Source organism: Bos mutus, chromosome 10 (assembly GCF_027580195.1).
Source record: "Bos mutus isolate GX-2022 chromosome 10, NWIPB_WYAK_1.1, whole genome shotgun sequence".
In the NCBI taxonomy this organism is placed as follows: domain Eukaryota; kingdom Metazoa; phylum Chordata; class Mammalia; order Artiodactyla; family Bovidae; genus Bos; species Bos mutus.
The window spans coordinates 60670705-60694001 of record NC_091626.1 but is presented as its reverse complement, the minus strand read 5'-3'; the positions used below and the strand labels follow the sequence as shown (position 1 = coordinate 60694001).

General features: G+C 41.8%; 1 protein-coding gene across 13 annotated transcripts in view; it reads right to left on the bottom strand.

Moving 5' to 3' along the window:
- The window catches only part of TLN2 (talin 2), a 497178-nt gene that overhangs the window by 277096 nt on the left and 196785 nt on the right, over positions 1 to 23297 (bottom strand). For 12 of the 13 annotated variants that reach the window (XM_070378009.1, XM_070378013.1, XM_070378007.1 and 9 more), the window contains one exon: positions 7002 to 7066. The exons of the other annotated variant lie outside the window; for it this stretch is intronic. The gene's annotated coding sequence lies outside the window, so the exon portion shown is untranslated. The remainder of the gene's footprint in view (positions 1 to 7001; positions 7067 to 23297) is intronic. 13 annotated transcript variants of the gene reach the window in all.

Sequence of the window (23297 nt, the reverse complement as noted above, 5' to 3'; positions counted from 1 at the left end):
ATGCACCTAACTCACACACAGATACTTGAAGGTCTAAGAAAACCCTTAGATCAATAACCACCATTGATAAAGCACCTTTCCAGTTTGCCAGCACGACAAAGAGTATAAAGCCCTCTTTATTACTTTGAATTCACAAAAGGGACATTAAGCAGGTAAGTACTTTCCAATTTCCAGTCATTCTGTATAAGGAGTCCCTGATCACACACTGCAGCCACAAGGTTGAAGATGGGAATTAAAACAGAGCTGATTCTACTAGAGCAGCAGGAATTTTTCGGGGGAAAGATAAGAGGTTTGTTGAAGAAAGCATGCAAGAGACAGAAGTTTTTTCTAATCTATAAAATTACAGCTGCCACCATGCCCCCAGCCTGTGCCAGAATCTAAGAAGCACTTCCCAGTGGAGACCTTGGATAGCTGTCATTGAGATTCTCAACTTCACGGTATACAAAACGTCAAGGGTAACATCTGTTTCATGGGGCTGGTGTGAAGATTTCCATAGACACCAGGCCTCTAGTACCGAGGTGTCTAACACATCAGGTCCTCATTAGATGGTGGTTAAGGTCAAAGATCAATTGGGCTTCACTGGTGACTCAGTGGTGAAGAATTTGCCTGCCTAGACAGGAGATGTGGGTTCAATCTCTGGTTCAGGAAGATCCCCTGGAGATGAAATGGCAACCCACTCCAGTTTTCTTGCCTGGAAAATCTCACGGACAGAGAAGCCTGGCAAGCTACAGTCCGTGGTCTCGCAAAAGAGTCAGACATGACTTAGTGTTTAAACAACAACAATGTCAAAGACCAGGCTACTGTCCCTTTATAGACACCAGAGTCTGAAGCTACTTTTCCAACAGCAGAAAACAACAACAACAACTTCTCCTGCCATCAGCGCTAGCTCACAGGCAGGTAGCACACCCAGAAATCAGTTCTTGCTAAAGCCTGTGCCAGTGAGACCTCCAAAAACAAAGTGGGTTCCCAGGAGGGATGAGAAGGCAGAGTCTAGAAAAAGACTCAAGACCGCTGGGGCTGTGTGCAAGGGAGGATCCACTCACATGTGCTCCATCGCAGGGCCTAGGCGTGAGGACATCAGGCTCAGAGAGGAAGAGATATAACCACTCCGTAATCTGACTGCCATGGGAGCAGCAGCTACCTAGTGATGATAGAGTCAAAGGTTGCTTCTTGGTTTTAACATTTGGAGTCAAGTCATGGGTAACTCATGGAAACCTTTGCAGGGATGAAAGAATATAATTATTACCAACTCCGAGAATATAAAAGTCAAAGGTACAGCTGCCCAAAATGGAAAGGCTGAGTGGAGGAAGGATGGTAGACAAGAAACAGTGACTTGAGGACCCAGAAACAGTGCCTCTAAGACTGGAAGGGGCTGCACGTGTCATCCAAGGGCACAGAGGGAGGATTCAAAGCATGAATCAGCCATAGAAGGAAGAGAGGTGGGGAGGTCAGAAAGAGCTAAACAGCCATCACAAGATACCAAAAACCTGCCTTTTAAAACTGATAAAGGGAGAAATGGTGCTGCAAGCATAATATTTATATATGTGGAAATCACCGAACAAGCAGGAAAAATGATCCGTGTGGGTGGGGTGGCGGGGACAGCGGAGAGTGGTTACTTCTAAGAAGTAAAGCTGGTAAGTGAAGGAAGAGAGAGGGTGAGATACTTGTTCCTTTCCATGAGAAGCTTTTCTGTAGCATTTTCTGTTTTTATCCATTTGCATACATTACTTTGACTTAAATTTTTTTTTTTTTAATGAAAGATCTTCTATAAGACCATTGTTTAGACCACAGCAGGAGGATTCTTCTCAACTTCTACCAGGCCTGACCTTGGTGTGTTGAGAAGACTGCAGCTGGCTTTACGCTGTGTTTACTTTATTTTAATCTTAACGAAGTCATGTTTAAACTCTACAAGTGCAGTAGGCATTTTACAGTTCTGGAAAGCTGTCCAATTCTGGTTTGTTGTAAACAGAATAGAAAGGCTTTGATGGTCATTTTAGATTGTCAGAAAATGGGGCTTCACAGCTAAGAAAACAAGAGAGTCATTTTCAAGATATATGTTCAATAGGCACAAGTATTCAGAGCCTTGGAGTCCATGAAATACAATCAATTCTTAGACAGCAAAGGCTCAAATCTTGAGTTCTCCAGGAAGGCTTTTAAACTTTGAAAGAAATTAACTGAGGAGCATAATTAGCCAAAAAGCTTAAGAAACAGCATATTCTACAACACCCATGGATTAAGTTTAATTACGAAAACGATCTGGAAATGGCTATTTTGTTGTTGTTGCACAACATTTAGCAAATACAGACAGCAGAGGAAGGACCCCATCACAAGTCTGGAAATCCTGATCAAGGAGATAATGCTAATTAGGACTCTCAGCCACTCCGGGAGCCCACAGCGGGCGGTAAGGGGCAATGCCTACAGTTGACAAGCAGAGTCACCTCAGGAAAAACCAGCTAATGGAGATGGCAGGAAGACAGAAGTGCATAACAGATTACATTTTTAATGAAGAAAAGCAAGCACAGGAACAACTTATCTTTTCTGACATAGCTGATTAAGTGACTGATACAGAGTAACAAATAGCTATGTAGATCCTGCCTTGAATTTTACAGATTCAATCCTCTCCTAAACAGCACTGGGAACTAAAAATTCCCCAAGAGCCAAAAACAATGTTTTTCATTTAAAATCAGTTTTAAAATATTTTTTCTTACTAGCCTGCAGGGAACATGGAGATAAGTTCAGATTATTGCATCTATTCTCAAATCTGGAATATACCATGAGTCATTAAGTTGAACACTAAACAAATCATTTATCACATGCTCTCGTCCATCTACTCTCCATCAATCTCTCTCATCTCTCTCACTTGCTTGCAATGCTTTAAAGCATCCCGTTTATTCTTGTGAAGCATGGTTGTCTCACATTTAATAGCTTATCGCTACAACATCTCACCCAGCATGGCCTTGCCTTCTGAGAGGCTCACAACATGACTGATTGATAACATTGCTCATTCTTTAAATTTTATTCAGAGTAGGACTGGCCCAGATCCCTACAATTCTACTTCCTCTCATTTATGTCAAAATAAAAGTGCCTCTAGCATTTATTCATGACTTCAGACACTTCCAGAAACGTCAACATTTCAGATCATCTCTCTTATTCCTATACATTTAAGAGAAGTGTTTCTGTTATTGTCATCATTGTTTGATACAGCTTTTCCCTTTAAAGAAAGCGGGGCGGTGGGCAGTAAAATAAATATCCCTGGGGTGGAAGCAACCCAACTGAAGCATACAAATCAGGCAGTAAACCAAGTGTCAGGCTGACAGAAGGGGAAACAGCCAGATAAGTCTGTCAGATTTCATTTAAGTTTCCCAGAAACTGGGAATATTAAAACACAAGAAAGCCAGACATCACTGGGGGGAAGAGTTTAAAAGGACTGAATCACCATGTTGCAATCAACAAAGACCATAGTTAACAACACAGCATCCTGAAGCAATCAGGGTTGGGCATGCGGCATCGTGAACCATGTGTTAACTACTACTCCTCCCTCACACTATCTCACTGTCCTCATACTCAGTCCATTACTGCCTGTGTCCTCCATCCACCCCACCCCTCCAACACATCCCCACATCTCCAAGGAGAAGTAAGCAAGAACCGTACTCTTCCGTTCTCTACAGACCCAGGGCATAAGAACACATCTGGCACACTGGTTTTGGATCTGAAATTGATGGGAAAGCCATATATCTGATGCTGGGAAAGACTGAAGACAGAAGGGGAAGGGGGTGACGGAGGATGAGATGGCTGGAAGGCATCACCGACTCAATGGACAGGACTTTGAGCAAGCTCCGGGAGATGGTGAAGGACAGGGAAGCCTGGCACGCTACAGTCCATGGGGTCGCAGAGAGTTGGACACAACTGAGCGACCAAACAACAATGGTATATCTGATGTGTTTCCTGTCCACTGTGCCCAGCCCTTCACTGAGACTGGCCACCTAGTGCTGTCTGCACATCCTCAAAAGACAACATCCGTGTCAAGACACCCAGAAGATCTCAGGGCAGGATGGCTCCTTTACTTTTTCCTGTCCTGTATATGTCTGGTCCCACTGCCCTCAGCTCCTAACTCTTGACCATGTCCTTGACCCCTTCCCAGCCTTGCATTCCTCGCACTTGGCATTTGCAATTGTGTCCAGAGTTAGATATTCAGCCCTTCTCACCCCTAGCTCTCAGCATCCCTACAGTGCAGGCAGACACTTATCCATCAAACATCACGTGTCCAGAGGCTGCCCACAGTGGTGTGAAGTGAGGATTCTGCACACTTTTATCAGACAACTCAACACACTGTCACGTCTTCATTTTTCCACTGACTGCAAGGTGGCTCACAGATAAATTTAATGTTCACATGGACGAGCCATTTTCACTTAGGTTCCCCAGCAGAACAATCCCTTGTCTTTTCACCTCTGACTTCTTGTCAGAGAAGTCAACCATGCCAGCTGTCACAGTACTTTCTGAAAATAGCCAATGTATATAACTAGAGTATATTTCTTTCCCACTTTAAAGGAATGATACAGTTTTAGAGGTAGAAGAGCTCTTATGAATCACGCACCCAGTATTTCCCAGAAATCAGTCCCCACCGGCACTAGTTGATGCGTAATGGTCAGTGGTCACCAGAGAAACAAGAAAGAGGAAGGAAATAAAGAGCGTTTTCACAATGCTAAACACAATCAAAAGGCAAATTCACGACACACCTACTTTTTCAGTATTAAAATATTTTTCTTTCATGAAATGATATTAGCAGATGCTAGTTATTTTTGAAAAATATTTATGAAAAATTGTAAATACAAAATAAAGAGATTAGCATATAAATAGAGAACACTCATGCACTATCCAGCTTAAACAATTACCAACTTCCTTTAAGTATAGCCTGAAAAATCTAGTAAAAATAGATCTTCATTTTCTGTTTTCCTCTTTCACAAAATATAAAAGTGTGGGAATTATGAGGCTGGGCCAGCCTCTACATTTTACAGATAAGGATTTGGAGACTAGCAGAGATTAACCCGTCTAGAGTTGCACAGCTGGTCGAGAACTAATATATCTGTTATGCCATGATACGGTTTTGGAGCAGAAACCAATCCTTTTTAACCTGTTAGACTTTAACTGAGTCACAGCCAAGACTTGAAGAAGACCGCCTTTTGTCTCTGCCCAGGGCACTTCATACACACTACTTGGGAGCAGAGAGAAGGCAATGGCACCCCACTCCAGTACTCTTGCCTGGAAAATCCCATGGATGGGGGAGCCTGGTAGGCTGCAGTCCATGGGGTCACGAAGAGTCGGACACGACTGAGCGACTTCACTTTCTCTTTTCACTTTCATGCATTGGAGAAGGAAACAGCAACCCACTCCAGTGTTCTTGCCTGAAGAATCCCAGGTACGGCAGAACCTGGTGGGCTGCCATTTATGGGGTTGCATAGAGTTGGACACGACTGAAGCGACTTAGCAGCAGCAGCAGGCACAACAAATACAACTAAATGAGGAAAACCAATAATCTGTAACCAATGTATACTTCATCTCACACTGTAGCAATTGTGTCCCATCGCTGGAGGGCTCCAGGAACCACTAAACTGTTTCAGCACAAAGATTACTGAAAATAGGTCCATCATTACTAAAAAAAAGGGTATCTTTTTAGATATCATGCTGCTACTGCTGCTAAGTCGCTTCAGTCGTGTCCAACTCTGTTCGACCCCATAGACGGCAGCCCACCAGGCTCCCCCGTCCCTGGGATTCTCCAGGCAAGAATACTGGAGTGGGTTGCCATTTCCTTCTCCAATGCATGAAAGTGAAAAGTGAAAGTGAAGTCGCTCAGTCGTGTCTGACTCTTCGCAACCCCATGGACTGTAGCCTACCAGGCTCCTCCATCCATGGGATTTCCCAGGCAAGAGTACTGGAGTGGGGTGCCATTGCCTTCTCCTTAGATATAAATATGCGTGAGTTAATATACAATATTTGACTTTTTCTTTCTTCACTCTGTATAATAGGCCCTAGGTTCTTCCACCTTGTTAGGACTGACACAAATACATTCTTTTTTATAGCTGAGTAATATTCCATTGTATGTGAGTGAGTGAAGTCGCTCAGTCGTGACCAACTCTTTGCGACCCCATGGACTATAGCCCACTGGGCTCCTCCATCCATGGAATTTTCCAGGCAAGAGTACTAGAGTGGGTTGCCATTTCCTTCTCCAGGGGATCTTCCTGACCCAGGGATTAAACCCGGGTCTTCTGCATTGCAGGCAAACACTCTACCGTCTGAGCCACCAGGGAAGTACCAATGTATAATGTAACACAATCTCTGTATCCGTGGAGACAGACCTAGAGAACAGAATTGTGGACACGGTAAGGGAAGGAGAGTGTGGGACTAATTGAGAGAATAGCATGGAAACATATACACTCTGTATGCAAAAGAGATGGCAGGCGGAAATTTGCTGTGTGACACAGGAAGCTCAACCCAGTGCTCTGGGATAACCTAGAGGGATGGAGTGGGGAGAGAGACGGAAGGGGAGTTCGGGAGGGAGGGGACACATGTATACCTCTGGCTGATTCATGCTGATGTATGGCAGAAACCAACACAATATTGTAAAGCATCCTCCAATTAAGAAACAAAAAAGGCTGCTGAAAGTTCCACATTAACTTCTCATCCAGTACTTCCCTCCCTAACTCCAAAATTATAAGGTAAATTTTGAGTGAGAGAATGACAGTCCACACAATAAGGTAAAAAACCAGCTACTAACCCCTTTTTCCAAGCCCTACCCTGCCCCCATCAAACTAGCAGACGGAAAAAAATCACACAGCAGTGGAGGTAATAAGACCAGGCAGCTACACTCCTATCTCACAGAACTGTGGTAAAAAAAAAATCAAACAAGACAGCATGAAGCGACAATGTTTTAATGCTCTGTAAAATTTTATCAGTGCAGGAAGGTGACCCAGTGAAAATAAAATAGTTTTTTTTAACAGACTCACCTAAATTCTCAGTTTATGTGAAATCGATTTCCCTGAAGCATCTGAGAATCCTTCAGCAGCAATACCTAAAACAGTTATGAAAACCATCAGAATCAACTAATGTTATAGACATCAGTTTTCCAAAAAAAAAAAACTCAATCTATACATTTGGTCATTTCCCCCACACTAAGTGCAAAAGGAAATAACTCAGGAAACAATGAATTTCCGCTGCAACACATGGGCTGGGAATTTTCTTGACCAACAGGGAATCGAGGTCCCAAGGCACTTATTTCAGAGACCAACATTACGTTCCAGTTGGCAAAGAAGCAAAACACATTATTTTCTTCCCTGTGATGGGAATGTTTAATGGCTTTAGATTTAAACAAAGATCAAATATATACATTATCCTTCCTGCCCCCACCTATATTTAAAACAAAAATCACAGGCACTGCACTGATTGTTTTTAAAATCAGCATCCATGAGCTCTTGTCTTATTCACTTTTTCCTCCTGTCTGGGAAGCAGTCCCGTCTTGCTTCCACTGTTTCCATCTTACTCCCAGTTCTCTGAGGCACTTGATATCCGAGCATTTAGCACCTTATCCATGCAAACCCAATTTGAAAGAGAGAAGAACCATAATAGATCACAGATTATGGCCAACAAAATGGGCCAGCATTAAACAATGACTGCTGTTAATAGTTAAACAATGGCCTGAGTGAGAACACATATATGAAATAATCAGACAATAAACATGCAGCCACAGAAACAGGTTTCATATGAAATAGACCAAGTGCATGTAATCTAGTCTGGGTAAGTATGTGAGACTAGTTAATAAAAGATGTTGGCTGGCTGTATGGGAGGAGAGAAAAATCTAGCGCGCTCTTTCTCTCTCTCTATTTAAAGAGAATAAATTCAAAATAGAATCAAATGAGTACTAGAAAAACATACAGATGAATAGTTTTATAATATTAAGATAGAAAGGCCCTTTTTAAACATGACATCAAAATGTAAAACTGAAGGACTGAGACATTTGGCTCGCAACATTTTTTTTTTTTAAATCTCAAATATAGGAAAGGCAAAAACAAGTAAAAAATAAAGACAACAAACAAACAAACTTAGATACTTTGGGTAAAATAAGAAACTAAGTAAAATATTCATACAAGAGCTAAAGGACGGACTTCCCTGGCCGTCTAGTGGTTAACATTTCACCTTCCAATACACGGGGTGTGGGTTCAATCCCTAGTCAGGGAGCTAAGATCCCCTATGCCTCAAGGCTAAAAAACCAAAACATAAAAACAGAAGCAGTATTGTAACAAATTCAATAAAGTCTTTAAAAATGATCTGTATCCAAAAAAAATCTTTTAAAAAAGTCAATAAAGAAATTAATACCCCAGCTCAAAATGGATGAAGCAAATCAATAAACTTCCCGTGAGAAGAAATAGAACAGTGAACGATAACAAATGCATGAAGAGATACTCAATTATACTAACAACAGGAAAACACAACTTAAGAAAACCGAGCTCCTTTTATCTGTCAGATTGGTGATGATGTCCAAGACTGACAGGAGCTGTTGTTATGGCCACAGCTCACAATGTAGCCACTTTGGCAATTATATCAGCATGTAAAATGGCATACCTTTTGATCTAGCAATCTTTCTCTAAGAATCTACTCAAAATATGTTATTGTGAAAGCAGAAAGATGGATACACATAACATGTTTATAATCACTGAAGGCAGAGGGAGTAAGTATCCTCAAGGTTTACAAATAGGAGATGTCAAGTAAACATGTATTTATTGATGATAGTTATTGGTATGAAAAGAGCCGTGATACACTTCTGAGTGAATAAAACAGGCAAGACTTCCCTGGTGGCACAGTTGATAAGCATCCGCCTGCCAATGCAGGGAACACGTGTTCGATCCCTGGTCTGGGGAAGATCCCACACGCTGAGGAACAACTGAGCCTGTGTGCTACAACCACTGAAGCCTGTGTGCCTAGAGCCCATGCTCCACAAGGAGAAAAGCCACCGCGATGAGACCTGCTGCATGGCATTGAAGAGCAGCCCTTGCTCGCCGCAAATAGAGAAAGCCCGTGCACAGCAACAAAGACCCAGTGCAGCCATAAATAAATAAATAAAACTTAAAAAATAAAATAAAACAGGTAAATGACCATGCAAAGTATGATTACATTTCTGCGTGTGCATGCCAGTGTTTCTAGATGTCCTTATACATGCTAGAAGGACGTTTATTAAAACAGTAATGATTGCCTAACTGAATTTTAAAGCACTCCTGCTTTTCTTATAACTGTTTGAATTTCATATAATGAGCATGACTTTTTTTTTCCCCAAAGAACACAGCGGAGCTGTTTTTTAATGTCACGCTTGAGTGTAAAGTAATACACTGCATAGATTGCTACTTTCCCTCCGTCACCTCTCTCTCCTCCTTGTAACGTTTGTGTCACACATGTGCTTGCTGTGAACACTGATGAGAGAGGTCCCTTCCTTCTCTCTGTTCCTGTTCATTCCTGAGGGCCACTTCATCCTTGCCTTAAGTTCCTAAGATACACCTCTATCCTTATTATAAATCTTTTTTTTTTTTTTTAACTTAAGCTAGCTTGAGTTTGTTATCTGTGACCACAGGAACCCCATGTAATACAGTGCTGCTTTTGATTTTCCACCTTCTCAATCATCCATTCCATTTGAAAACAGAACAGTAAATCTTGTAATCACATGAATGAAGATTTGTTGTACACAATGCCATGTATTGTTTATGACCTACAGCCAAAGGGACTGAAGCAGGCAGCTCAAAGTTAGTATAACAAAGGCACAAATACTATTCAATACTTCAAGAGATAGAGGAGCTCTTTCCTGACTAACATGAGAACCCATGAAAAGACTATTTGAAAAAGAATAAAAACAAAGGGGACATATTTGTCCAGATGGGCTATTTCTACGGTTAAAATAGTCTCCATTATCATGTTTTAACCACTTTGCAGATTTATTTTTATTGGGTTATATTTACATATGAAAAGCTTTTTTTCTTTCTATTTAGACTATAAAATACAGAAATGTATTCCCATAATGGGCCCATTATGTTCAATTTATCTCCAGCAGACAAATTTACTCTTCTCATTGCCCTATCTTTAAAGGTTCAGAAGTTCCATATAATACAAGAATCCTCCTAAGACTGTAATTACAAACCTGGCTAAAAAGCAACAAATATACAAATCCCTTCAGAGGTGTATTGGATGTCAAATACAAATTTAATTAATCCCCCTCAATCTCCCAAAGGGTCCTATCCCCAAAAAAATTTCTCTAGAAAGTAGAAAAAGGACTATCCAATTTCAAAGACAAGCCATCAAAGGTTTAACTTAAACATCTGTGCCTCCAGGGCATCACTCAGACAAACCCGCAGGCCACCCAGTGCCCACTGCTGGCCTCTGTTCTGACCGCACGCCCCCCACAACCCAGGGCAGGGGCACCTTTCTAAGTAGATAGATGGCGGAGCCAGGTAAGTCCATATTTGAGGCTGAGATGCATTAGGATTTGAGACAGAACATGGCATTTAGGGGAAGAGCAATAGCACAGTGATTTACAGTGACTGACCCTGATTCTGTCATTTAGTAGACCTATTAAAAAGCAGAGACATCACTTTGCCAACAAATGTCCGTATAGTCAAACCTGTGGTTTTTCCAATAGTCATATATGGATGTGAGAGTTGGACCATAAGGAAGGCTGAGCGCCGAAGAATTGATGCTTTCGAACTGTGGTGCTAGAGAAGACTCTTGAGAGTCCCTTGGACAGGAAGGAGATTAAACCAGTCAATCCTAAAGGAAATCAACCATGAATATTCATTGGAAGGACTGATACTGAAGCTGAAACTCAATACTTTGGCCACCTGATGCAAAGAGCCAACTCATTGGAAAAGACCCTGATGCTGGGAAAGACTGAAGGTAGGAGGAGAAGAGGCCAAAAGAGGATGGATGGTTGGATGGCATCACTGACTAAATGAACATGCATCTGTGAACATGGGCAAACCCCGGGAAGTAATGAAGGACAGAGAAGCCTAGCATGATGCAGTTCCATGGGGTCGCAGAGTCGGACATGACTGAGCGGCCAAATGACAACAATTAGTCATTTGGCTCTGGTGTACCTCAGTTTCTTCCCCTGTAATAATAATGCCCAGGAAAAGGGCTGTTGTGAGGATTAAAGGTAATAATACATCTAAAACAATGAGGTAAGTTCAAGAATCAAACATGACCTTGCTTGACCTCCAGCTCAGTGGTCAGTGAGATGGCCACTGCCCACAGGCAGAAACTCATTGCCTGATCAGAGCAAGGTCCCTAGAGAACCCTAGGACAGAATATGTCTCTACATAGGACACTTACCTATTCAAAATGTTTATTTTAAATATGAATAAGACCCTTCCAATTAAATAGGAATTTATTCTAAAGGTATCAGGAGCCTGTTATTTGAAGGAATGCTGCCTTTAAGTAGCCTTCTCTGGATCATATGATAAACCTCTTGGCAGCTCCCATGTTCTACCTTTTCTGGAGTATTTTGAGAAGTGTTTATAGACGTGATGAAAAGGCAGAAAAGCTGCTGGCTAAAACGCTTGTCACCAACAGAAGTACCTAACTGTTTTGTTTTGTTTTTTGCACATCTTGGACCACTTCCTACTTCCTTGTGGAAACTTAGATATAATTCTCCAAGTCCCATGTCACTCATTACCAGAGAAAAGAGAGGAATACTTAGATACTTCAGATGCAGAAATAAAATGAAAACGGATGGGTGAAGTTCCTAACACAGTGCATGGAGCCCAGTAAGCATCTAGTAAAAGGTACATCTTTAAATGATCCATCTGAACAGCAGTAAAGAAGCAAAACGCATATTAAGTAATCTGGGACTACGCAAGGCACTTTTTCACCAGGAGAGTCTTACGGACTCTTTGTTTTCCACATCTCACTTGGCAAAGTCCCCACAGGAATGCAAGGCCAAGTTGAAGGGGGTTTTAAGCCATGAAGAGCCTGCACAATGATTATGGCTGACCCAAAGGAGCCAAGAACATATCTGTCCTAATATTCCAATCAAAGATGGAAAATGGCAACATGACACTCAAACTTTACCCTCGTACCACCTACACGAGCATAAAAATAATAAGATAGGCCTGTGTGGGCAACATCTCAAGTGTTTTTGGTGCCCAAAGTTGCAAAAGGGCTTTAATAAGGCAAGACCAAGCAAAGGGGCAGGACAGCCACTGGATTTTAGCCAACCACGAGCAGAATATACTACTCTTAGCTTGAAGTTACCACTAACATTTGACACATTTATTACTAATTGCTCAAAAACAAAATCCAAGAAGAAAGAGACCAAGTGTGATGTTTCAGTAGCCATAAAATAAAGACAGGAAGAGCCAAAGAGAGAAAAGAGGACAAACTGTGAAGAAAAAATTCTTCCAACTTCCCAACTTCCTCCAATTCTACCCCTTGCCAAGGATTATTATTTTTTTTTTTCTCCTCTGAAACCTTGAGAACATTTTCTTTGAAAGCGCAGTTCAATAATTAGAGTCCAGCTCTACTGTGTCAGAAGGTATCTGACTCCGAGGGAAATGACAATTCTCTTTTCATGGCTTTCCTTGGCTGACTTTCCAGCTAGAGACTGGGTCCGGGGGTCAAAGGAAACTCAGTGAAGCCAAGCTCCAAGTAGCAATGCTCATGGCCCTCAGAAGTAAGGAATGATAGATGACCTTGACCTCTGCAAGCAGAAAGAAAGGCTCCACAAATCCCTCTGGATGCCTCTTCCAGCAAACCAGGAAGTAAGAGGTGTTATGCGTGAAAAAAGATTCTCAATATACATGTGTGAAATGTTGGTTTAAATCAAGGAGTTCCTTTAATGCAGAACATTTTGGACAGTTGAGTGTGCTAATGTGGATATAAATAAGAGGCCCCAACCTTATCTATATACAGATTCCTTTACCTTTTGTGGTCTATGTCTTGGTACACGTGCCCAGGTCGACAGTTTGGAAAATAATGTTATAATTAGTTCTTTTATGCAAATGACTATTGAAGGCTCACTCTGCCCCACTACACACGCAATGACATGACCAGGCACCATGCCCCTAAAGATCAGGTCACAGTGCAAACAATATTAATGCAAAGTGCTGCGAAACTTCTGTTTACTAGGAGGGTTAGAGAAGTGCTCTAATTACACTGCTTTACCTCCTTCAGTCTTTAGATGCTTTTCACAGCTGGACAGCTTGGGAATTGCCCTGAATTCCCTGTTGCATTATAATACACTGTTCTCCATCTCTCGTTTATATATAAGTAAAACTAAAATAGTAACATGAGGTAGAATGTAAGCTTTCACAAGAACAGGGACTCCTCTTGGTACAGAGCTATTCCTCCAGCCCTAGAATAGCTTGTACAAGGATGTTCCACAAATATTTGACTATTATGAATAAGTGTTAGTGACTCAGTAGTGTCAGACTCTTTGCAATCCCATGGACTGTAGCCTGCCAGGCTCCACCGTCCATGAAATTCTCCAAGCAAGAATACTGGAGTGGGTGGCCATTTCCTTATCTGCTATATGAATAAAGTACAGAATAAATAAACTTATATAAGTGTATCAACTCATTTTATGAGCTGGCCAAAATATATGCTCTACAGCTTTAAATTGATTTTTAAATGCTTACTGTAAAACAATTTCCTATTTTTTTTCCCAAAAGTAGTTTGTTTTGCCTGTTTCATTCCTACTAATATCTCTCATCCTTTGTAATTCCCTCCCACAAAACCACCCCTCTAAAATAAAGGATATTTTTCCTTTGACTTTTGGATTAGAAAGAACTTCAATATTCTGAACTTAATGTATAAAATAACCCTTGCAACACATTCAAAAGAATACATTTTAAAAGTTTTTGCTAAACTAAATTCACTGTAACAAAATAGGATAATGCATCAAAATTTTTTTAACAAGTATGCATTTTTTTTCTTTAAGGGGATGAGGAGGAAAGAGTAGGAAAAAATTGTTTTGGTTCTTCCTTGATCATTCAAAAAATTGACGAGACCTTTCCCTCGCCCATTCCTGACAAAACTATTAACGCCAGCGTGTTTCTATTTGGCAATTTTCAACTTTTGGTTTGGCTACAGTCCCTTTTTTTCTTTTTTTACTTTTTAAAAATTAATGTTATTAGAATATCATTGCTTTACAATGTTGCATTAATTTCTACTGTACAGCAAGGTGAATCAACTATATATGCCTACATGTATCCCCTCTTTTTTGAACTTCCTTCTCATTTAGGTCACCACAAAGCACTAAATAGAGTTCCCGGTGCTATATGCAGGAGGTTCTCAATAATGATCTGCTTCATACATAGTATCAATGGTATATCTACATATATGCATATCCTAATCTAATTCACTCCACCCTCCCATTTCCACCTCGTTGTCCATACACTTGTTCTCTACAAGTGTCTCTATTTCTGCTTTGCAAATAAGATTATCTACGCCATTTTTTCTAGATTCCACATATATGCATTAACATATGATACCTATTTTTCTCTTTCTGACTCATTTCACTCTGTATGACAGTCTCTAGGTCCATTCATGTCTCTGCAAATGGTACAATTTCATTCCTTTTATGGCTGAGCAATATTCCATTGTATATATGTACCACATCTTTGTCCATTCCTTTGCTGATGGACATTTAGGTTGCTTCCATGTCCTGGCTATTGTAAATAGTGCTACAGTGAACACTGGAGTGCATGTATCTTTTGGAATTCTGGTTTTCTATGGGTATATGCCCAAGAGTGGGATTGCTGGATTATAGTCCCGTCTCTTGCAGCAGCCCTGCCCTGTGCCACCAGCATGCCAGCCCTTCTCCAGCCCAGAGTAAACCATCTAAGAAAGTCATTTGAGCTATCCTCAGCTTCCCAACTGCACGAATCTCCGGGGCCCCTTTCTGCACCCCCCGCCTCATCTGGCCTGGCAGTCAGTGCCTCAGCACCAGTGTGCCCACACTCCACCTGGAACCCTGCACTCTGTACTGCTTCCCTGCAGTGCCCTCCCAACCTCCATGCCTCAAATGGCCTCTGCACACCCCTGCTCACCCAGCACCCCATTGAGTTCCACCTACTTCAGGGAGACTTGATGGACCACATCTTTGTTTCTACATTTACCATGATAAGTCACTTCAGTTGTGTTCCGACTCTGTGCGACCCCATAGACGACAGCCCACCAGGCTCCCCCGTCCCTGGGACTGTCCAGGCAAGAACACTGGAGTGGGTTGCCATTTCCTTCTCCAAGGCATGAAAGTGAAAAGTGAAAGTGAAGTCGCTCAGTCGTGTCTGACCCTCAGCGACCCCATGGACTGCAGCCTTCCAGGCTCCTCCATCCAAGGGATTTTCCAGGCAAGAGTACTGGAGTGGGGTGCCATTGCCTTCTCCGATATTTATCATATCACGTTCAAATAATCTATTTAAGTGTCTGTAGTCCACACAAGACAGTGAGCTGCCAGAGGACAGGAGCTATGACTCCCCCTGGAGCTCCCGCCTCAGCTCACAGCACTGTTCCTTACACCCATTATGTGCTCAGTAGGTATCTGAAGAATGAATGAACATGTGTAGTATGATTAATAACCTCGAGACACCGGGGATGAGAGTGGCAAACTTTAAGAGACTGGAGTACTACAGCAGCAGGGTCAGGGTGGGCTCAGGTGCGCCTGTGTGTGTATGTGTATACGCACACTCACACTGAAGAGAAGGGCTGCCTCATTCCATGACCCTCCTTCCTGCTTCTTCAAGGTCAAGGTTCCTGTTAACAAACCCCCGACTCCTGCCGCCCCACTTTCCTTTTTCAGTCCCAGGGGTTTTGGTTGATGACTCTCTCTCCTGCCACAAACCTAAGTGTCTTTGAGTAAGCGTCTCTCCTGTTTGGCCTCCTATCAATAAGGGAACTACACCTTTTCATAACTATACCTTTTTCCCCATCTCAAAGCAAAGAAAGGCTTTGAGATTTAACGATTAGAGGATGGTATAAGATGTCCCCCTCTAAGCTATTCCCTATCCTAACTCCTAAAGAACGTCTGTTGGCTCACTCCAGCTTGGACCCTGTGGGAGAGCAGAGTCACACAGGGACCCACAGTGCAACCTAATGAGAGACTCATTTTCTAGGCAGGTTGATAAGAAGTCTGGGGGTCCCCAAGGAGAGAGGGGTCTGGAATTTTCAAAGAGGAAGAAAGGACAAACTTTTTTTCCCCTCTACATTCCTTAGGATTATATAATAATAATGTATCCTGCTTGAGGACAGTCTCTGGAAAAAACCTTCTGGCTAATCCTGTTATCTTAAAATGTAAATTATGGGAGTAGGTCTAGTGAGGTCTTTACAACCTCCAGACGTTCTTTTGATTCACTGTAATAACTAATTAGAGAGTATATAATTCCATTGCTAACACTAGCAAGGGGGTACTCTTTCTGCCCCCTTCTGATGCCTATGTCAGAAGCTTTCTCTATCTCCTTTATACTTTAATAAAACTTTATTACCCAAAAGCTCTGAGTGATCAAGCCTCGTCTCTGGCCCCGGATTGAATTCTTCTCCTCAGGAGGCCAAGAATCCCGGAGTCTTTGCATGGTTCAGCAACTACCTTTCACTGATGCACATGGAGAGGCAAGTGTTAGTCATCAACCAGCGGCTGCTGCTGCTGCTAAGTCACTTTAGTCGTGCCCGACTCTGTGCGACCCCATAGACGGCAGCCCACCAGGCTCCCCGTCCCTGGGATTGTCCAGGCAAGAACACTGGAGTGGGTTGCCATTTCCTTCTCCAATGCAGGAAAGTGAAAAGTGAAAGTGAAGTTGCTCAGTCATGTCTAACTCTTAGTGACCCCATGGACTGCAGCTCACCAGGCTCCTCCATCCATGAGATTTTCCAGGCAAGAGTACTGGAGTGGGGTGCCATTGCCTTCTCCATCATCACTTACTACCCCTAGCCTAAACCAGCAGAGCATTTCTTTTAGGAAGGCAAGGTGAGAGACGATACCAATGTGAACAAAAAGGTTCACCTGTACAGTGGAATACTGTTCAACACTAAAAAGAAGTGAGCTCTCAAATCATGAAAGGACACTGAGGAATATTAAATGTGTATCATAAGTGAAAAGCCAATCTAAAAAGGCTATATACTGCATGATTCCAACCAAATGGCATTCAACAACAGAAAAGACAACACTATGGAGACAGTAAAAAGCTCAGCGGTCCCCAGAGGCTGTGGGCTCAGAAGGGATGAATGGGCAGAGTACAGAGGACTTTTAGGGCAGTGAAACCATTCTATGTTAAGCTATTGTGGTGGATACAATTCAATATACATTTGTCAAAGCTGACAGAACATACAACACCAAGAGTGGACCCTAATGCCAAGAATGAACCTTGGGTGGTTATGATTTGTCACTGGAGGTTCATCAATTGTAACAAATACCCTCTGGGAAGGAATGTTGATAATGGGGTGGGAGGGGGAGCTATGTATGTGTGTGGAGAGTGGGCGTGTAGGAACTGTGCTCACTTTTTGGCCAATTTTGCTATGAACCAAAAAGTACTCAAAAAATAAAATCTATGACAGTAAAAATAAAATAAGCAAGAAGAAAAGGGTGAGGTGTGATGTCATGGATGCCCCTCCCCTTCCCCAGCACTGAGGCCAGGGAAACTCCTATGGCAGAGCCTGGGGAGAGGCTCAGAGTGAGAGAAAGTGCGCTTGGCCTGCAGAAACAGTGGTGGAGGACCTGGGCTCCCCTGGCCAACTGGATAGCACTTGCACACAGAGCAGTGAGGCTGAACTTGCCCCACGTGGAGATCCAACCTGCTAGAAGTGACCCTGAGAAAGTCTCCTCCCCCACAGTTATTCTCACTGCCACCTCAATCTTTAACTTGTGGGCTACTCCTCCGTACTAGCTCCTCAAGAACTTCTTCTGTACTGAAATCATTCAACTGAAGAACACACAGAGAGAATACTACTTTGTCAAGTGGTAAACTATGTAAATTTCCATGCCAATGAAAAACCCATCAACAACGATGGAATATCCCAGGGCTAGGCAAACAGGTGGCCTTCCCATAGAGGAGAAGTATTAAACTCCTATGAATTCGTTTAAACACTTATTCTTCCAGCCCTTAAAACCTGGCTGCCCAGGTGTTGTGAGCACCATAAAAGCAACAGGAAGAATCAAGGTGCATTGTGGAAATTCATTAGCTTCTGGGCAACTTAAATAGGCATTACAGACAAGAACACGGGGCCTTTTGGGAGGATGGCTTGGCTAATCAAGAACAAGTTAGCTACTCAGGTATACATAATGTGAAATCAGGGACACTTTTTTTTAAAAATAAATAAGAACTTGTCATCACTTGACTGATCAGTAGCTATTGTATCCCTCATCATTCATCACTCAAACGTAATTTTGCTGCCCTCATATCTCTTACTATGTGCAATCTGGTCTTCATGAATGACCACCTGATACATTTTCCAAAAGGCTGAATCCTTCTGATCTTTGTTCCACTGGACAATGGTTCTCCTATACATAATCATTTTGGTACATTTCATTCAAAACCAAAATACTCCACAAGAAACAGTCTTTTGCCACTGAAATTTCCTCTTCTTGTTACCACATTTCGAATGTCAATCCTCCTGAGCCATATGTGTCCTCCTCCTTTCCCTGACCTGTCATTCCAAGCTCCTTCTTTTCCCAGGAGCCTTCCTTCCATGTGGTTTCCCCTACTCTTGCTGTTCTCTATGTTTTCACAGGTCTTGGTAGATTCTCTGCATAATTTGGCCATTCATTATATCATACTGTATTCCTTTCAATTCTGGTTCCACAAGATTCTATGATTCCAATAGATAAGGTGTCCAACTATTCCAACAGGTAAGGTGCCCAAGTGCCCAACACAAAGTCTGGTGCCCAGTCACCCACAGCCAGGGGCATCCTGGTTCCCTTACACCCATGTTAAGTGCAGAGAGCAGTGTGGGTCCTCCGAGCCTCACTCCACTCCTCTACAAAAGGCAGGAGGAGGACCTCCTTCACAAGCCAACCTAAGGGCCACATAAGCATAAGGCCTGGGGTAAAAAATACCTGTAACCAACACTGACTTTTTTCTCTGAAAGTGTTATCTCTGGGCTCTGGAACTGGAATAAAATGTCTGTAAGAGCAACATCAAGACTCACATCTTTCCTGTATTTCTTCAAGACATCTTCACATAAAGGAATGTTCAATAGATGCTTTTCAAGCTAATGGCAGTTACTGTTGGATAATGGATTTCAGAGCATTTTTTTTTTTTTTTACAACTTCATGTACCATTTAAATACCTAAAGCTTTCTATTAACAATTTCAAATAGCTAATAAAGAGAATAATGAATCCCTAAGTAATCATCACTAGTCATGTATAGATGTAATAAGAGTCAGACCATACGTAAAAAAGGCTGAGCGCCAGCTAAAGAACTGACGCTTTTGACCTGTGGTGCTGGAGAAGACTTGAGAGTCTCTTCAACAGAAAGCGGACCAAACTCTCAATCCTGAAGGAAATCAATGCTGAATATTCATTGGAAGGACTAATGCTGAAGCTCCAATACTTTGGTCACCTGATGCCAAGAGCCAACTCAATGGAAAAGACCTTGATGCTGTGAAAGATTGAGGCAAGAAGAGAAGGGAGCGACAGAGGATGAGATGGTTGGATGGCATCCCTGACTCAACAGACATGAGTCTGAGCAAACACCAGGAGGTACTGAAGGACAGGGAAGTTCATGGAGTTGCAAAGAGTCAGACACGAATTAGCAACTGAATAACAACAAAAGTACTTTTTTCACTCAGCTCCAACAATTATCAACTCATAGTCACTTTCATTTTGTCCAGACTCCCTCTTATTTCCTTGTGCAAATCTCCCTCACTGGAGATTATTTTGAAGCAATACCAGCTATTATCCCACTTCAATATAACTATTTTCTAAAACTACAATTTTTAAATCTGAAAAATGCACAAAAAGCCACTTTCACTTAGAAAAAAGAAAAATTCTATGCTTATCCATTAACATTATTGCCATCTCGTCTTCTCTGTCCCTGCTGCATACTGCAAGACACAGATGACTCAAGACAGACCCAGCAGGCCTGAGTTCTGATTCCCAGCAGCACAGGAGCTATCTGGGCGACTGTGGGCAGGACAGTCACACGGCCCCTCCCTGTAGGCCTCTGCTACCAAGGAGGAAATCAGAACAGGAGGGCTCTGATGCTCACAGTTCCCCTGCTTGGGCACAGCTAGAACTTTCCCTTTTCTATGTTTCTTTGTCATTCCCAGCACCAACTTCACTACCCAGAGTAACCTAGTCTCTACCTACTCTTTGCCAAAAACAGAATTAGCAAGTATACAGTATTTAAATGGCAAAGTCTCTTCTAGGAACAAGTTTCCTACATAATAACCTTGCATTAAAAAAAAATTTCCATATATATATATATATATATATTAAATCTCTCAAATAAAAAACAGAAACAATAAAGCAGTGTCCTGCTTGACTCTTTCCTCTGGTCTCTGCCCTTATGGAATAAGCAAAAGCAATTCTTGAGTTCCCTCCCTGCCCCTAGGTGAGACTAAGCAGCTAGTCCACAGAAATGACCTGCTAAAAATCACTGATACAAATAGCCAGATGCCTTTTGGGAGGAGGGGTGACTCCCCAGATCCCCCTACTATCCCCTCTAAGGTAACTATGAATTCCCTTGAAATTCTTCTGGACCAAATCCTAATTCAAATATAAAACTACTCACATAATTGTGCAAATTATCTCCCTCACTGTGGACTTCGGTTCTCAATCTACACTACCCAGTAACGTGACTACTAGTCATTCATGGCTAATGAGCCCTTGACTGGCGGCTAATCCAAATCAAGACGTGCAATGTGTATAAAGTCTACCAATTTTGAAGACTTAGTAAAATAGAATATAAAATACCTGGTTAATACATTCTGTACTGGGACTTCCCTGGTGGTTCAGTGGCTAAGACTCCGTGTTCCCAGTGGAAGGGGCCCAACTTAAATCCCTGGTCAGGGAACTAGATCTTGCATGCCACAAATAAGAGCCTACATGTCATAACTAAGACCCACCACAGCCAAATAAATAAATAAATATTCAAGAATAATGTGGGTTACTTATGGATAGCATTAAAAAAAATCTATAGCAAAGATGCTTTTAAAAATAAACAAGTAAATTCCATATTACATTTTGAAATGTTAACACTTCATATGTACTTGATGAAATAAAACATTAAAATTAATTTCAGCTTTTTCAATGTGGCTACTGGAGAATTTACAATTACATGCATTGTACAATATTTCTAGTACAGTGCTTCTCTAGATTCTAATTCCTTTTCACAACAGCAAAAATAGGTTTCATGTTAACCCACCATAACTGGTGTTATTTGAATACAAGCCTAAAGCTAGAATTAATTTACTTGGACTTCTCCTTCAAATTATTTTGTATACTTCCCCTAATGGTTCTTCTTGCCAATTCCCATTAACATTTAAATATTTAATTTAAGTGTTCCAGTAAGACAATCACAGCTACCTTGAGCATAAAATACCACGTAATCACCAGATAGACCCCATCAGACTTCAAGTCAAAACATTTAAAGGCTGTGCTATTTAAAAAGCAATTCCCAATCCTTATTTTTTATCTCGCAATCAGAATATAACATTTCTTCTGGCTGTTATGACCTTGAGTATTAGAATTTCACTGTATGCAGCTGAGAAAATACTCAAACCCACATTTCTACTATAAGACAAAGGAGAGCTAGGTACACTCCATAAATGTGAAGGAGGAAAGCCACTTATCTGCCTTCTACTGGTTTTCAACGGATGAAATAATGAACATCTGATTAAACATAGGGTTGAACAGTGATTTTTTTTTTAAAGTCAAACATTCTACCTGACCTCTGAAGGTCAGTAGACTTTACAGCTCTTCCTAGCTGTGTTTCTTTGTTATCAGCAGAAATCAGAATAAGTTGGAGCAATTTCAAAAAAGTTTAACAAAAAAACTGGACTCCATGGAAATTGATGAACAAAGTAAAACCTCCACTGTCTAGCCCAGCACTCTCCACAGGGTGGTCTGCCCACAACTAGCTTGTGACTGGTCTGCAATAACGCAAGTACAGAAATCGAGAGTAAACATTTGGAAAGTTTTATAGTAATCTGACAAAGTATTTATGTTGGTTGAATGTAATAAAAATAAAAGTGCTTATAGTTTATGTCTGTTTTAAATATTTCATCTTTATTGTATTTTTTTATTGACACACAAAAGTCGGTCAGCCCAAAACAAATTATAAATTAAATTATGATGGTTCCTTTCAGAAACACTAATCTAAACCAACCCACCAGAATCCTTCATTTTCTAATCATCTCATTCTTCATGTGTAGGACTTGGGAGGCATAAGGTAATGAAGGGGAAAGGGAGCAGAAACTACATTTTTGGGAAGGAAAAACCACCACTTACAAGAGGGTGAGTAAGGCAGAACTATGTCCAAGACACAGCTAGGATTAGGGTCTATAACACTGTTAGGGGAAGCACATTGACTGAAACCGCCCACTCTGGCCAGGCACCATAGTAACCATTTGCATGAGTTGTCTTAGGACTGGAGGTCCTGGTAAGGGACACGGAACTAATAGCCACCACCAACTGGAAGAGTTCAGGAAAGATCAAAAGGAGACACCACATGTCAACCACCTCCCAGAATCCTCCTCTCTGGCGTCCATCTTGGCTGAACAAAGCATGCACCACCAGGAAGGACTCTGAGTCAGAATGATTGGCTAAGGACAACCTGGAAACTAATCCCATCACCATAAAACCAGAGACTGTGAGCCACATGGCAAAGTTGTTCTCCTGGGTTCCCTTATCCTACTGCTTTCCACCCGGGTGCCCTTTCCCAATAAAATCTCATGCTTTATCAGCACATGTGTCTCCTCGGACAATTCATTTCTGAGTGTTAGACAAGAGCCCAGTTTCAGGCCCCAGAAGGGATCCTTCTTCCTGCAACAACTCTGTAATATTTTTACCTCTACAATACAGTGCCATTTTTCTTCAATTATAGCTTCTTCTTCTTCTTTCTTTTTTTTTTTTTTTTTTTTTTGGCTATACCATGCAGCTTACAGAATCTTAGTTCCCCAACCAGGAATCAAACCCAGTCAATGAAAGTGCAGAGTCCAGCTCTTTGCGATCCCATGGACTGCAGTATGCCAGGACTCCCTCACCATCTCCTGGAGGTTGCCCAAGTCCATGTCCATTGAATCAGTGATGCCATTCAACCTTCTCATCCTCTGTCAC